At 37.4% G+C, this 14,596-nt stretch overlaps 1 protein-coding gene across 10 annotated transcripts in view; it reads left to right on the forward strand.

Moving 5' to 3' along the window:
* Positions 1-14,596, forward strand: part of TNRC6B (trinucleotide repeat containing adaptor 6B) — a 132,846-nt gene that overhangs the window by 18,502 nt on the left and 99,748 nt on the right. The window lies entirely within an intron of this gene.

Genomic DNA, 14,596 nt, shown 5'->3' on the forward strand with positions numbered 1-14,596 from the left:
TTAGGAGCTGAAAAATGAGAACATATCAGTGGATGTACTCGCAGTAATCCAGGTTATTGAACACATCTTTTGACAAGGATGTGATTACAGGTTTCAGCAGGGAATAGACATGAGAGAGGAAACATCACAGTGCAAATAATTACTGATTATAGCACAGTTATTGGTGCCTTCTCTTCACCACACAGAGAGGATCTTTGCTCTGTGTGTGAACACACATTCATGTGTATACAAACAGGTGCCTGTGTGTATATTTATGGATACACAGCTTTCTTTTTTTTATTGCCTCTGTGGCAGGAAGTAGATGGAAGTGACTGTCTCTTCCTCCAGTGAAGGATATGCTTTTCTTTGGCGTACTTAATTCTGGATATAATGGTGAATATTGTATATCTGCTCCAAAAATTGAATGAGCTTAAATTTAAAACCAAATTCTTTATACTGACTTCAAATACCTAAATGTGTATGAATTATTGCTTTGAAACAATTGTTGTGGGAGATCGGGAATTGTGCATCTGGTATTTAGTGTTATTAATAAATTACTATATAGGATCAGTCAATATTAAGCAAAAAAAGTGATGACTGCATCTAGTCCTTCACTGCATTCTGTGATGTACAGGACTACTCACTGAAGTCTGTTTTTCAGTGGTTCTTCAATCTGTAAATGATGATTCTCTTTCTCAGGAGAGTTTTGTATCTATAACAGTTGAAGGTTTGTCGTAGAAAATTTTAGGCAAATTATATTTCACTATGTTGTCTAGTATCATTGAAATGAGTCCCTTAATTTACAAATGTTTACCTGATCTAGTAACCTATTTTCATAAAGATACATTTTCCTATGAAATACCTTTTTAGATATGCAGTAATGTAGTCCAGTTTTTTCCTTTTGTCAGGTTATTTCCCCATCCCTCCCCACCCACTCCCAACTTTTTCAGGCAGGAGACATGAGGTATACTTGAATGAAGTATTCTGAAAGAGATGAGAGCAAAATCATCTTCTGTGGAGATACCATGAATATCGGGATATAAAGATTTGGATACTGCAAGAATTAATGTTTTTATCAAACCAGCCTGAAAATAACCTAAAAAGTTTTACATGAAGATTCTATCATAGAGCGGAACATAAATGATATGTCATGCTGTATGCTTATGAACTGGTTTGGTTCTATAACTTTCTCAGATTTTCTGTCATCCTAGACTGTATAGTATTTTGAGACATTTTGGTCAAGACTTGAAGGTAAAAGGAGATTTCCTCTGGTTTTGAAGAAAAAATTATATTATGCCTTATCTTATGTAGAGCTGAGCAAGTCACTTTAAAGCCTAAATATTTATGGCCTTGAAACTAATTTACACTGTGGAAGGTATGATCAGAAAATTTAAGCCCTGCAGTCAGACATCATGAATAATGATCTTCTTGCTTGACTCCTAATAACCTTGCGAGACAGTTGTAAAGTCAGCTCTTGAAATGAGTGGCAAACTCAGTGGCAACTCACTGGAAATTAAGCTTAAGGATGGTTATTGATGGACTCAGTTCCCACCTTAGTGTTTATTTCTACCACTGTTGTTCATGTATAGATTTTTATTTGATTAGTGATTTAATTTTTTAATATTGTAGTTGTTGAGTTGTGCTCATGTTCTCAATTTTGCATACACTTTCTTTAAAATGGCCTCAGCATGGTAAAGACAGCTGGCGCCTGTCAATAGCATGCTCTTGATTCCAATAATTACCTAATGTTAGTGCTATACAGAGAGGAAGCAACCTGTGCAGAAGTCAGTTATTTCAAATGAGTATATGGGTTTTAAAAATTAATTTAGTTTTGGCAGATGTGGAAGTCTTATTTGATAATAATATCCAGTCTATTTTATCCAAATGACCTGCTAGTGAGTATCATACCATGAAGTATCCTTTTACTTTTTAGAATAGTTTGGGATGGGCTGTCTGGTTTTTGGCTTTTCAGGGTCTCTCTTCTTCCTTTCAAAAAAAAAAAAAAAAAAAAAAAGAATCATATAATTGTTAGAGTTGGAAGAGACCTCCAAAATCATTGAGTCCAAGCTTTGAATACCACCATGAGGTGGCAAAGGCTCACCAGTGGGGTACAATCAAGGGAATTTTGCAGGACTGATCTCTTCAGAACTGTGAATCCAAACAAGACCCTCATGGTGTTCTCCCCAGTCATGTTTGCTGGAGCTGCTAGTGGGAGGCGGGAAGCTCTGGGTCATTCTGGTTCCCTGATACGAAAGTGAAATCTTCTGCTATCTCTCCATTGCAGCAAGAGGAAAAGAAAGCCAGTGTTTGTGCTTGGAACCTTATACCCTTTATTATTATTAGGATTATGATTTTTATTTTTAATTCTATTTTGTGGTAGCTAATTAGCTACTAACAGTTGCTAGGCTTTTTCCATTAACAACCTTGGTACTCTGACAATATCAACAAGGGCTGAACTTCTTGTTTGTGACTGATTTCAACTGGTTGTTCCATCAGTTAAGGATTACTGCACAGGCAATGCTTAAACTTGGTTTCTTAGTTGTTCCTTTGCTGTAAAATATTGCAGGAGGAAGCTAAAATTTTATGCCTGATTTGAAGTACTTTTAGATTTCTTTCAATGTTGGCAGGAGTTTTGAGCTTATGCAGAAAACTTCTTTATCAAAAAATGCAATTAAAATGCTCATGTTAAATGTAGAATTTCTCGCTCTCCTCCTAGCTGTTCCTTCAAGCCTATGAATTCAGAGTGAGTGAGGGATTTTGACTAAAGTAATTTATAGAAAGGTATTGATGAATCGTGGTTTTGCTTTAGTGTTGTAGAAGGGAAAAGAGGAAAAATATATGGTTCTGCCATTTTAATGTTTTGTATACTAAAAATCTAGGTATACAAAATTTTGATTAAAAATATGACTGCACAGGACATTTAATAACACTTAATTCCTAATAAGAACAGGAAAAGGGGGAAGATTCTATATTGTATGGTGTTATGTAAATGTAATTTTATTCAAAGTTTTCATTAGTATTTATAGAAATAATTATTGAACTGAATTGATAGGCCAGGAATTAGACTACTTTTTCATACTTTGGCTCTTTGAAAACCAGTGGCACAGACACTGAGGCTTGTCCTGTTTTTCAGTCTCACTGTTCGGTGCCACTTACAAGCTGTCTTGAGGCCACCCGTTAATCCTTATTTTATTTCAAGTTGCTACACTGTTCATATCTGTCAATGTGAATCTTTCCCTTACAATATTGAAAACTGCCTGCTCTCAACCTGGTTAATTCTTACTTTTCTTGCCTCTTGGTGTCTAATTGTGAACTAGCACTTACCTTCTCTTTAAATCACTCTTCAGAACTCTGTTGGCACTGGCAATGTTTTGTTGTGGTGTTTGGTTTTTTGTTGTTTTTATTTTTCTATTCTGAAGCATGCACACAGATGATAAAAAGGTTAAAAAGTATGTGACTCAAGTATCTAAACACTTGCTTTTACTTCATGCATGTTGAGAATAAAGGAACACAAGCCTATGTTAAGTTAGGTGTTTTTATATTTATAAGCAGAATCTTAAAATTCGTAAGGCAGTGTTGTTAGGAGTTCTCTTTCCTAAAAGCAGGAATGTTCCATCACTGCATTTATGGGTAAGGTATGCTCAGTTCCTGATGTGGATGTTACATAATGATGACAATAGTACAAAAGGTAGGCTGATGCTTTCATTTTGTGGGATTTAGAATTAATATAATGAAAAAAAACCCCCTTAGTTAAGTAATTCAACTTAGAGCATCCAAAACCTTGATGCCTGTATGTCTGGGGCTTACAATCCTACTCAGTGACACAGAACTGGGTTTCAATTCAGATAGCACGAAATAATTTAAAACATTCAGGCCAATACAGTAATGAAATAAACAGTCTGCTTTGTAAGTCTAATTATAAAAAATATGTTTTCCAGTCTAGTACTGCCTGGTACAGGGTGCTTTCAGATGATGGTTCCCTGCAGGCTGAATCCCTGCACTCTTGGAAAATTTTGGCTTGTTACAAGAGATGAGCTTTCAACCTCATTGTACTTTCTTGTGAGTACCTGACAGTTCTGAGTAGGTTATAGTTTACTCACGTAGCTGTTCCTTCTCCATTGGATCCATGACAGTAGGCTTTGGGTTTTTTATTTAGTTATTTTATTTTTCATGCCCACTGCTGAGTTACTTGTGGAGCTTCGAGCATTTCTCTGCCCTGATACACAGGGTATATTTCCATTATTTTTCTGGAACATGAGTTGTAGGAGCAGCTAGTCTTTGTAAAGCTGACTTACAACTGTACTAAGTTCCTGGAGTCTTTGCATGAAGTATCTTATATAGTCTTTGAAAAGAAGAGAGGTATTCTGTCTAACAAGACAATTTATGCTTCCCCCAAAATGTAGCAGCTTAAGAACTAGGAGGACAAAGAATTTTTCACAACAGAAACTGATGTCACCTCCATGCTCTGCTAGCTTCATTTAGTTAACCTTAAAAAGCTACAGCTGTTGAGGAGTATAATTTCAAACCCAAAATATTTGCATATCATGTATTGAAATAAAAATCCATTAACCTCTCAGTAAAGGATTAATTTACTTAAAATTCCTTTTAATTACATGTTAAAAAAGCTTGTAGAAATTTTATGACATAGTTCTCTTGTTTTAAGGATAAATTAACATAGTCTGTTAAGGGAAGCAGAAATTCTGGGTTAGTTTCCCTCTAGAACGTCAACACTTTGACCAGAAAAAGAAAAAGCATGTAGTGTTTTGTAGCGTTCCTACAAAACACCATAGGCTTGGAGCTCTCTACATGGGGAAGAAAAACCAAGCAAACCTGCTTCTTAGTTTATAACTTGAAATTTCAAAATTTCAAGGCATTGTAACAGAGAGCAATAATTATGGTATGGGGTCTAACCCTACCTGGCAACTAAGCACCACACTGCTGCTCATCCACTCCTGCTCCTGCAGTGAGATGGAGGGGTAGGATTGCAAGGGTAAAAGGCAGACAATATGGGGAGTGAGATAACGGCAGTGTAATAATCTGGGGGGGGGAAACCCAAACCAGTAACTAAGAGGAGAGGAAAAGAAAGCCTGTGAAAGAGCAAATGATGCAAAAGGAAAAGAATTGCTTGCTGCCAAACAGTTGATGCCCAGCCAGTCTCTGAGCAATGTTAGCCCCAGCCAACTTCCATACACGCCCTCATTCACTCAGTTTTCGTGCTGAGCATGATGCCGTGTAGTGTGGAGTATCCCTTTGGACAGCTGTGGTAAGTTGTCCTGGCTGTGTCTGCCCCCTCTGGCTTCTTGTGCACCCCTGGCCTGCTCACTGGTGGGGTGGTGTGAGAAACAGAAGAGGCCTTGATGCTCTGTGAGCCCTGCTCAGCAGTTACAGAAACAATCCTGTGTTATCAGCACTGCTTCCAGCACAAATCCAAAACACAGTCCTCTACCAGCTACTATCTGGAAATGTAGCTCAATCCCAACCAAAACCAGTACAGTATCAGGGTTCACTACAAAAAAAACAGTTATAAATAAGGTAAAATTGTTGAGGACTTTGCAAAAAGGAACATGGAATTAGTACTACTTGAACTATTGTAAAGGAATGCTGTTGATAGCCTAGGTGCTTGGACACTTTAAAAAAAAATTCAGGATCAAGTTCAGGATTCTTCGAGTTGGGTGTACTGTTTTTTACAAAGGCAAGATGGATTGCTCATTTGAAACCCACTTATCCATAGTGAAGACTGCTAAAATATAGATGCTGAACTGAAAGATGACTCTGTGTTTTCTAATCTCAAAATACCCTGAAGTGCTTTTGAATTACAAAAGAGAAGGTTAACACAATGATGTATTTTCTTTCTCTTGGAAAATACCATCATGTGCCAAGGTGACTTTGAGATCTGTAAGAACTGTCACCATATGTTCTTTGATCCAGTCTTTTCATATGTACAGTTCATGTGGAGGAAGTGTACTGGTGTGGTATGTGTGCAGTGAACAGGTGTGTGTCTCATTTCTAAAGGAAAAAACCCTTCAGTCTTAAAACATTCAGTTTAAAAACTCATCTTTTCCATTCTTTTAAAGGTTCTTTCTTTTTAATACATTAGTTTTTTCTCAACCAATAGCATCTCTTCTTCAGTTGTGTACAGCAGTTTATAATACGTTGCAAAGCAGACAAAAAAACAGATATTTGCTTAAAGATTGAAAAAGTGGTTCTGCATTTGAGAGCTTATGTGGTATAGTCCCACTATGATGTGAATGACAATCAGGGATATTGATTTGTGGCTTTGCTTACAAAGCATCTCTTCTTATGCAGGTGTACTATTGGCACACAATTTGAGGGCTTTCTGCCTTTTCAGAATGTTGCCTTTTGATCTCTTTCCATTTGGTACTGGCTTTAGAGAATTGTTGGCAGTGGTTGTAGTCCCATGTGAATTGTGACAGAGTTCTTTATAATTGGTAACTTTATATGAAGTCTTACACATGTGGAAGTATTGATGAGTGTTTTCAATTTTCCTGTCTTATGGCAGACTTGAGGGGGGGATAGGTATTTGGGGAGAAATTTGAGCCGGGGGCATTAAAGCCTATTCTACCCTACTTTAAAAACCTTAAATTACTTTAGAAATAATTTGTATAATGTTAGTTTGGCTGAATCATTGAAAGGTGTAAAATTCATTGTAAAATTCATTGGTCTTGTTGACTTTGTGCATTTGCAAGACTGTATATTTGCATGACCCTAAAGCGACTGTTTCCTTTTCATTTTGTGAACTAGATGGGTATGAATTTTTTTCACTTCCTCAATTTTTTTTTTTTTCATTCATTGGGTGTGGAAGAAGTGCATGTGAGTTTGATGGGAAGAGTGTGGGTTGTTATTCTTGTGATGGTAGTAGTAAAAAATAGTAGTGATGGTTTTCGGCATTCAAGTACATAAGAGGCTGATTGGACAACTAAGGGCACTGGAATTCTGCACAAACATATTGTGTGATATCGGTTCCCCTGAAGGGTAAAAGCAACATTAAAAACATGTCAGCATTTCCTGGCTCTTGTTTGAAGTCACTGAAGCATTTGAGCAGTAGGCAAGAGGGTGTATCACAAGAGGGGAGAGTGCAGTAGTTGTCTACAGACTCAGAAGAGTGGAACTAGGTTAAGAAATATTTAGAGGTACTTTGAAATCATATTGGTTGGTTTCTACAGATACAGTTTCCACATGTAATTCCCAGATAAATAATGTATTCCCATGGCATCTAAAGGTTTGTTGGGGATTTTTTGAGGACAAGTTGTAGAAAAGCCCAGGCTCTGCTTCCAGAGATGAGTGGCTATGGTAATACTTTGGTGGTCTGTCAGATAGCTAATCTTTCTAATAATCTTGATAAATTTGGAAAAATTTTAAAAGCAAGCAGCAGTGTCAGTGGCTCCCCTGTGACTAAAATTAATTTGGATTTGCATTCTGGTAACTGGAGAAACTGGAAAGCAGCTGTGTGCTGTGGGTGTGGATAGCCTGTATTCCTTCTTCTTTTTGACAGTGATCAAAAGTGGATGCCTAATACAGACCTAAGGCAGGGTTAATATATACATATAACAGACTTGTTCTCAGCCTCCAGCTGTTGAGGAACTTTCTGGGCCACTGTCAATTTCTATGTGTTTAGACCACACAACAGATTTCTGTGAACATAAAAAAGAAAGTTCTTCTTTCTGTTGTTTGTCTGTCTGGTCTTAAGGCGGAATAACTTCAGCACCAATTTATGTGTGCCTGGCTTATGTCACTTTCAGTCATTCCTCACAAACATCTGCAAAAAGTATTTGTGGCAGTGAAGGTGATTAAATGTGTAGTGCAAAAGTGTAATTTAGTTTTCTATAATTCTGATTATCACCTGCTTTCTTAAGCCTTTGAAAATTCTTTTAGCAGTTCATACCTGTTGTCCTTTTGTGGCAATGCATCGTCTAGATTTCCAAATCCAGGTGGAGGAAAGTTAATATCTTTTCTCTTTTCTGTGTCAGGGTGGTTAACAATGTGTGTATCAGAATATCAGCTACTTACAGATGCCAGCTTAAACTGCTATAACTTGTTCATTTGTGTCTGCACTGTAAATAGGAAATTGACTGTAAAATGAGTTGGCTAAATAGAGTCATTGGGTTGCACTGGGTGAGAGTGACTTCTGAAAGTGCTGGTGGGGGTGAACTGTTCAAGGGCTTTTGGGTCAGATGTGTCCCCAAAATGGAAAGTGTAAAAGGTAGCCAAAGTTAGCAAGAATTCATGGCTTGTGAAATGCTTTTGCTCTTTAGCTGAAGAATAATATAAAAGGTTAATTAAATAAAGTTGGGGATTTTTTTTGTCGTACTAAATTCATATTTTCCTGGGCTCCATCCATGCTATCTATATGCAGAACACACTATAAAATGGATGGAGTGTATGGATGCAGCACACTAAAAAATGGATCATCAGGAGTGGAGCAGGAAAAGAAAAGCACTTTTGCTTAAATTCAGAATGCTTTATTCATTTTTTTGTGTCTGAGATGGTTGAATTATTATTCAAAGCTGCCTTGGCAGCTTCAGAGTTGGAGTTTTCAGATGGTATTTCTGGATATCCTGTCATACCGTGACTTGAGTGACTTTAACATCTTCAGTGGTTGACATAAGGTAGAACTGTATCTTGCTGCAAACAGCTAGGTGGTTTAAATTGCTTTCAGAGCAAGATATATATATATATATATATATATATATATATATATATATATATATATGCGCGCACACACGTGTTTTAACACTGTATTTTAAATACTTAGCTATTGTATTTTAAATCCTAAGCAGCTTAGTCATACATTAAAAAATAATACATTTTTTATTAAGTAAACTTTTGTATTTGTACAGTATGAACGTGGCTGGGATCCCAACCTTTTTAGCATTTCCAAAGTGTGACTGTTGTTTTTATGGTATTTATAAAACTGCTAAAGCTTAGCAGGGAACTCATGCTAAGCTGCTGGGTATTTCACAGAATATTAGTTAACAAACATCTTAAATATTACATAGAAAGTGAGCCATAGGTTATTTCTGCAGTTATGTAGTGACTATTTGGTGACAGCTGAAACTAAAAGCAAAACTTCTGGTCTTTAACCACTGCTGCAGCTTTTGTGCTTGTTTAGCTGTAGCATAAATTACATATTCTGAGTTCCATAGGTTAATGATGAACTGAGTTCCCACTGACAACCTGTCCTGCTGTTCTATGTGGATGATGCATGTTTTAATGATTATTTTTGTTAACAAGTTGGCATTTCTTCTAGTTAAAGTACCATTAAGCTGCATATAACAAACACCAGTAGCAGATTAGTAACTTTTGAATGTAATTACTGTGATCTAAGTGTGTTAGCATTCAGAATGATTAGCAGGGAGTTCTGAATGTGAAGTGTGATTTAGCCGAGGGATTATGTTAGTAAGTTTTCACTTCTCCTGTAACTAACAGAAAACCAGTCAGGACTGTGTGATGGCAATAACATTGAAATGCTTCATCTAGATGCTGCTGAAAAGCTTCAAGGAAATACTGATTAGGCTTAGGAGATGGTTCACATATTTTGGTGGTGATTTTTATATATCAAGACTATGCTTTGGTAAAATGGAGGGAAAAAAAGGTAGACGTATGTTCAAGTGAAAATTTAGTTCCATCACAATGGTGCACAATACCACAAAGTCCTGAAAGAAACCAAAAATTCAGCCACTATTTCATGCATACCTTGTCTTTAAGACTTTCCTCTGTGTGATTCAGAAAAATACTCGGTGCTTTCTCATTTTAGGAGCTGTTTTTTCTTTCTTTTTCATTTTTTTTTTAAGTTTAAATCACAAATTCTAAGGGTTTTTTTAATGCATTTCGTTTGTGTACCGAATTTAAGATTTTATCCAAGAAGTACATTTTGAGACTAATTTTGCTAAACAATTTGTGCTATTCTATGTGTATTTTGAAATGCTAGCTCAACACTAATTTATTCCTAAAAAATTATTAGTGTTAGCAGCTAAATTGCATTTTTATTAAAAGAAGTTAAATTAAAAATTTAATTAATCTGTTCCTAGTGAGTAAAATTTTCCCTAGTGCAGTTTGTCCAAAGTGCTTTTAATGAAGCCAGGCAGAGAGGTGACTCAGCCTTCCTTTCATTTGTAGTAGTGATTACATTTCTGTCAGACCTCAAATGGTCCCTGAGATTTCTTTTTTTTGTAGCACAGCTTCCACCACTGTTAACAGTAGTGACCAGTGACTAATTGATTGGATTTCGAGGACTAGGCTGTGCAACTCTCCTTAAAACAACTATTAGTGAGACAAAATAAGTGCTGATGGCCTGTTTACAATAGTGAGGGTGCTGGCTGATGATTGGGAGGGACGTTGGTGTTAAAGCAGTAGTTGTGACAAACCATCGGATTTGTCACTCTTTAGCTGGGCCTGGGGTAGGCTGTGTGCAAATCACTTCACTTAAAGCACGGGAAGTAGATGGCCACAACCTGCAGAAAGCAGCATTTGACCTTGGCTGGTCCCCACCAGTGTCTGGTCACGTGCTAGATAAAGCTTTGGTGTTGTGTCTGCTTGGGATGCTAGTCAGTGAAAAATTTGGAGTCTTCATCTCCTGGCTGGCTCAAGTCCTTTTGGGGGTTTTTGTTTGTTTGTTTGTTTGGAGTTTTTTGTTTGTTTAGGGTTTTTTAATTGTTGGTTTGGTTGGTTGGGGGTTTTTTGTTTGTGGAGGGGTACTTGTTTTGGTTTTTAAGTAGGCAATAAACTGGCTTTGAAAAGGATCTGTGGAAGGAGTAGGAAAAGGTGATAGCTCTCTGATGAAGTTACACTAGTACATTTCTTTGTACTGGTGAAGACAAGAAGGCTGTTAAAATTAATAGCTTTTCATCATAAGTAAAGGATTTCTCACAAATAACTATTTTTTTTCCCTGAGAAAATGCTTGGTGTCTCTTAAGCTCAGTTCGTCTTTGGTAGGCTAGGATAGCTAATGCAAGAGTTGAACTTGTTAGGAAAATGTTAGGGATGGGGATTCAGGAAAGATGAGGCTTTTGCCCTTGAAACTTTCTGACCCTTCAGAGTGTTGCTGACTTTATCTAGGAGATAAGGTTTACTCGTTAATCAAATCCACTAGGGTCTCGTTGAAGATATTTTTGGAAAGAGTAGTATGAAACTGTAGTAACAGGTGTTGCACTTCTGGACAGAAAAATATAATAGTTTATTACATGGAAGCTCATGATAAATTTCATTTTCTAAAAGTCAAGTATTGTGCGTCTAATAATGAATAGATTTTCTTAAATAAAATACATTGCCTTTTATTATTTAGAACACTCAATATATTAATTTGTGTTGAAATTTGGATATTCACAAGTGCCTGGATTTTTGGAAAAGCTTTTAAATAATAAAATACAGAGTTCAACAACTGGCAGAGCCTTTAAAAAAAAAAAAGTTTTCTATTGAATTCCTCCCCTGCTGTTTCAGGGTCTATTTCTGGTTCCTACTTCCAGCTGCCAGAATCTTGAAGCTTTCTCCATTGCTTGCCAGTAGAAACAGGTGTGGCGTTCTTCCTTTGATCCCTCCTCTTGGAATCAATGGCTCCCTCTGCAGTCCTCTTAAGAGAAGCTAAAGTGTTTCAGATCCTCTGCCATTCCACCTTTTCTCCTTTCCTTGGGAGCAGTACAAGAGATCCAGGAGCTCTGTCTTAGCTCCACTTTCCATTCTTTTTCAACGTATTGAGGACAACTGCGTTTCCTACATATGCTGTGAGTCAAGAGATACTCAAGGCTTAGAAAGCAGCACCTTTTCCAAATGCTGCAGTGAGCCCGATCTGGTGAGGCTGCTGGATGCTGTGGATGGCTGGAACTTAACTGGAGCCCAGAGCTCTTTAAAAAAAGACTCAAAGAGTGCTGAATGGGTTAGGGTGATGACAGAATGAAGGGAAACTGAGAGACTTGTGGGGAAGAAATGTGCCTAGGAATTGTATAAGAACTGTGGGTGGAGGAGAAAAAGAAGAATGTTCTCAGTTAACTGTGGCTCTTATGTGCTGTTCCTCTCTTCAGTTCATCCTCAGATAGTCAATCAAAAACTTAATCAAAAACTTGAAATACCACATTCTCGTTCTTTCTGTGTTATGATGTCATTACTGTTATTGGGAAAATAAGACCTCAGCATTTTAATTTTGAAGTATTTTTTAATCTTTAATTAACAGATAGCTGGGCCTAAGAACAAACTTTATGAATATGTAAGCAATGCTTTTTAAATTTTATTGTTATTTTATTTCCTCATAATTTGTTTTCAGAAGGCTCTTTGTCAGATACATATCTTTGAATTAAGATTAACTACCCAATAAAGTGATGTTTAAATATTGCAAGAAGATGTAAATGGGTAGTACTTTATGAGCTTCTAGAAATTTTAGACCATTAAATAAGCTGTGCATCACTTTCTAGCAAAAATTTTAAAACCTGCAGAATTCCAAGTGAAAAAAAGAGATCACTGATCATCAAATTGTTTAACATGTGCAGGCAAACACAAAAAAGTTACAATCAAGGTTCTGCAAATAGAGGAAGGCAGAAATTGCTGCACTGGATCAAGCCTGTTGAATGATCTTTATAAATTACTTCTCCTTTCACTTAGTGAAAGTATTGTCATTGCTAGAAACAGAAAAGCTTATACTGCTATTGTTTCTAATCCTCTAATACACAGATAAATCTTTGTACCTATAGGTACATAAACCATAAAACCTGCAAAGACTTGTGAAATTCAGTGTTGCAATTTCTTTGTTCAAGAACTAATTTTTTGTCTGCTTAGCAGTACATTTTCTCTGTGTATCCTCTTACAGGTGTTCTTTTGAGAGTGAGTTGGGTTTTATTTACATTGTAATAGCAAAGGGGTGATGTTTCTTACAATACTGTCATGCTGCCTTTTTTTGTTTATGCCTCAGTGCTGTTTTGTCTTGCATTGAGGGAGATTTGCAGGCCAAATGCTGAATTTTATTTGTATGAAATCTCCCCTTTGCCTACACTGTTCTCTACTCTGAGCTCTCATGTTTTTGGAGTGTTGAGAAAGAGGTTTGAGTCTTCATTGTCCCTGCTCATAGACACTATTCTAAAAGAGGGCGTACTATAGATCTGCTGCAGACTTTTCAGTGTTTCTTTCTTCAGCATAACTTATTTTTTCTTGGTGGTGGTTTTATTTTGTTGAGGTTTTTTTGATTATGCAACTTTTAAAGATATTTTTCTTAGACTTTTCCAGATCAAAGTGCAGGTTCTTGCTGGGTTGGCAATTCAGTAGGGGTTTTTGTCATGTGTGATATCTCTCAGTATTAAACTGAATCTGTTCTGTGTTCATAGGATTGCTGGGAAATTCAGGTTCAAAAGGACCTTCCAAGGTCTTTAATCTGACCTCCTGCTCAAAACAGGGTCACCTGGGAGGTCAGACCATGTTGTGAGGGATTTTACCTAGTCAGTCCATTAAAAACTTGAAACAAGGAGTCAGCAAAACTACTCTAGGCTCTCTGTTCCAGTCCATGACTGTCCTCATGGTGAAAATTAATTACCTTGTGTCCATTCTGGGCTTACCTAGTTTGAGCATGGTCTCACTGCTTCTTGTCCTGTCACGGGTACCCCTGTGGTGAGCCTTAATGCTTGCTGACCTCCTTGTAGGTACAGACTCTTGCTTTTAAGGTCTGCCCAAAGCCTTCTCTTCTGCAGGCTGAATCAGCCCAGCTCCCTCTGCTTTTACTCGCAGGACGAGTGTTCTGGCTCCTTGGTGGCTACTGTGTCCATGTTCTGGGTGTGCTTCTTGTATTGTGGGGGCCCAAAAGGAGGTGCAGTAGACCATGTCTGGAATAATAAGCTCTGAGTAGAGGTGGCAATCAGTTCCCTCATCTACTGGCAAGGCTCTTCTTAATAAAGCCTGGGATGCTGGTGACCTTTCCTGACAAGGCACACTGCTGGCACGTGATCAGATTGCATTGTGCCAAGACCTTTTCCATGGAACTGCTCCCCAGCCGCTCATCAGCCTGTATTGTTGCCAGGGCCTCTCAGGTGCAAGTGTTTTGTGTTTGTCCTGTCTGAATTCCTACAAATCCTATAGGGACCACTCCTCCAGGCTGTCTAGGTCCATCTGAATGGCAGCCCTGTATTTAGGCTTGTTGATTGATCCTCTTCAGCCCGGTTAAACTTTATCTTAAAATTCTGACTAGAATATACCTTGCTGGCCCTGCAAGGCATTGGTTAAGATATTTAATGGACTTGTCCTAGACTCCTGCAGCACTTCCCTTGATACCATCCTCTAGGCAGCATACAGTACTTTGTCCTCTGAGCCTGACCAGCCACATGTTTCCTACAAGTTAGTTGTTTATCCATTCTCAAAAGAGATATTTTCTCGTTAACTAAAAGTCAATTCCTTGACCCTCCCATGAGTTTTTTTAGTGTGTTGATGCGTTTTATTATTATCTTTATTTATCAATGAGACCCTAGCAATTAATCCTTGTTTATTGTATAGTTTCTGTTCCTGCGTACTTCCTCATTCAGTGATTAATTTTTTTGTGACCTTCTTGTGTCTGTGCTGTTGTGCCATATCTTCTACAGTTTTTTAATTATGCATATTTTAGTAATTTCAGATACTTCTGTCTACTGTC

The sequence above is a fragment of the Haemorhous mexicanus genome, chromosome 5, assembly GCF_027477595.1.
Source record: "Haemorhous mexicanus isolate bHaeMex1 chromosome 5, bHaeMex1.pri, whole genome shotgun sequence".
In the NCBI taxonomy this organism is placed as follows: Eukaryota; Metazoa; Chordata; class Aves; order Passeriformes; family Fringillidae; genus Haemorhous; species Haemorhous mexicanus.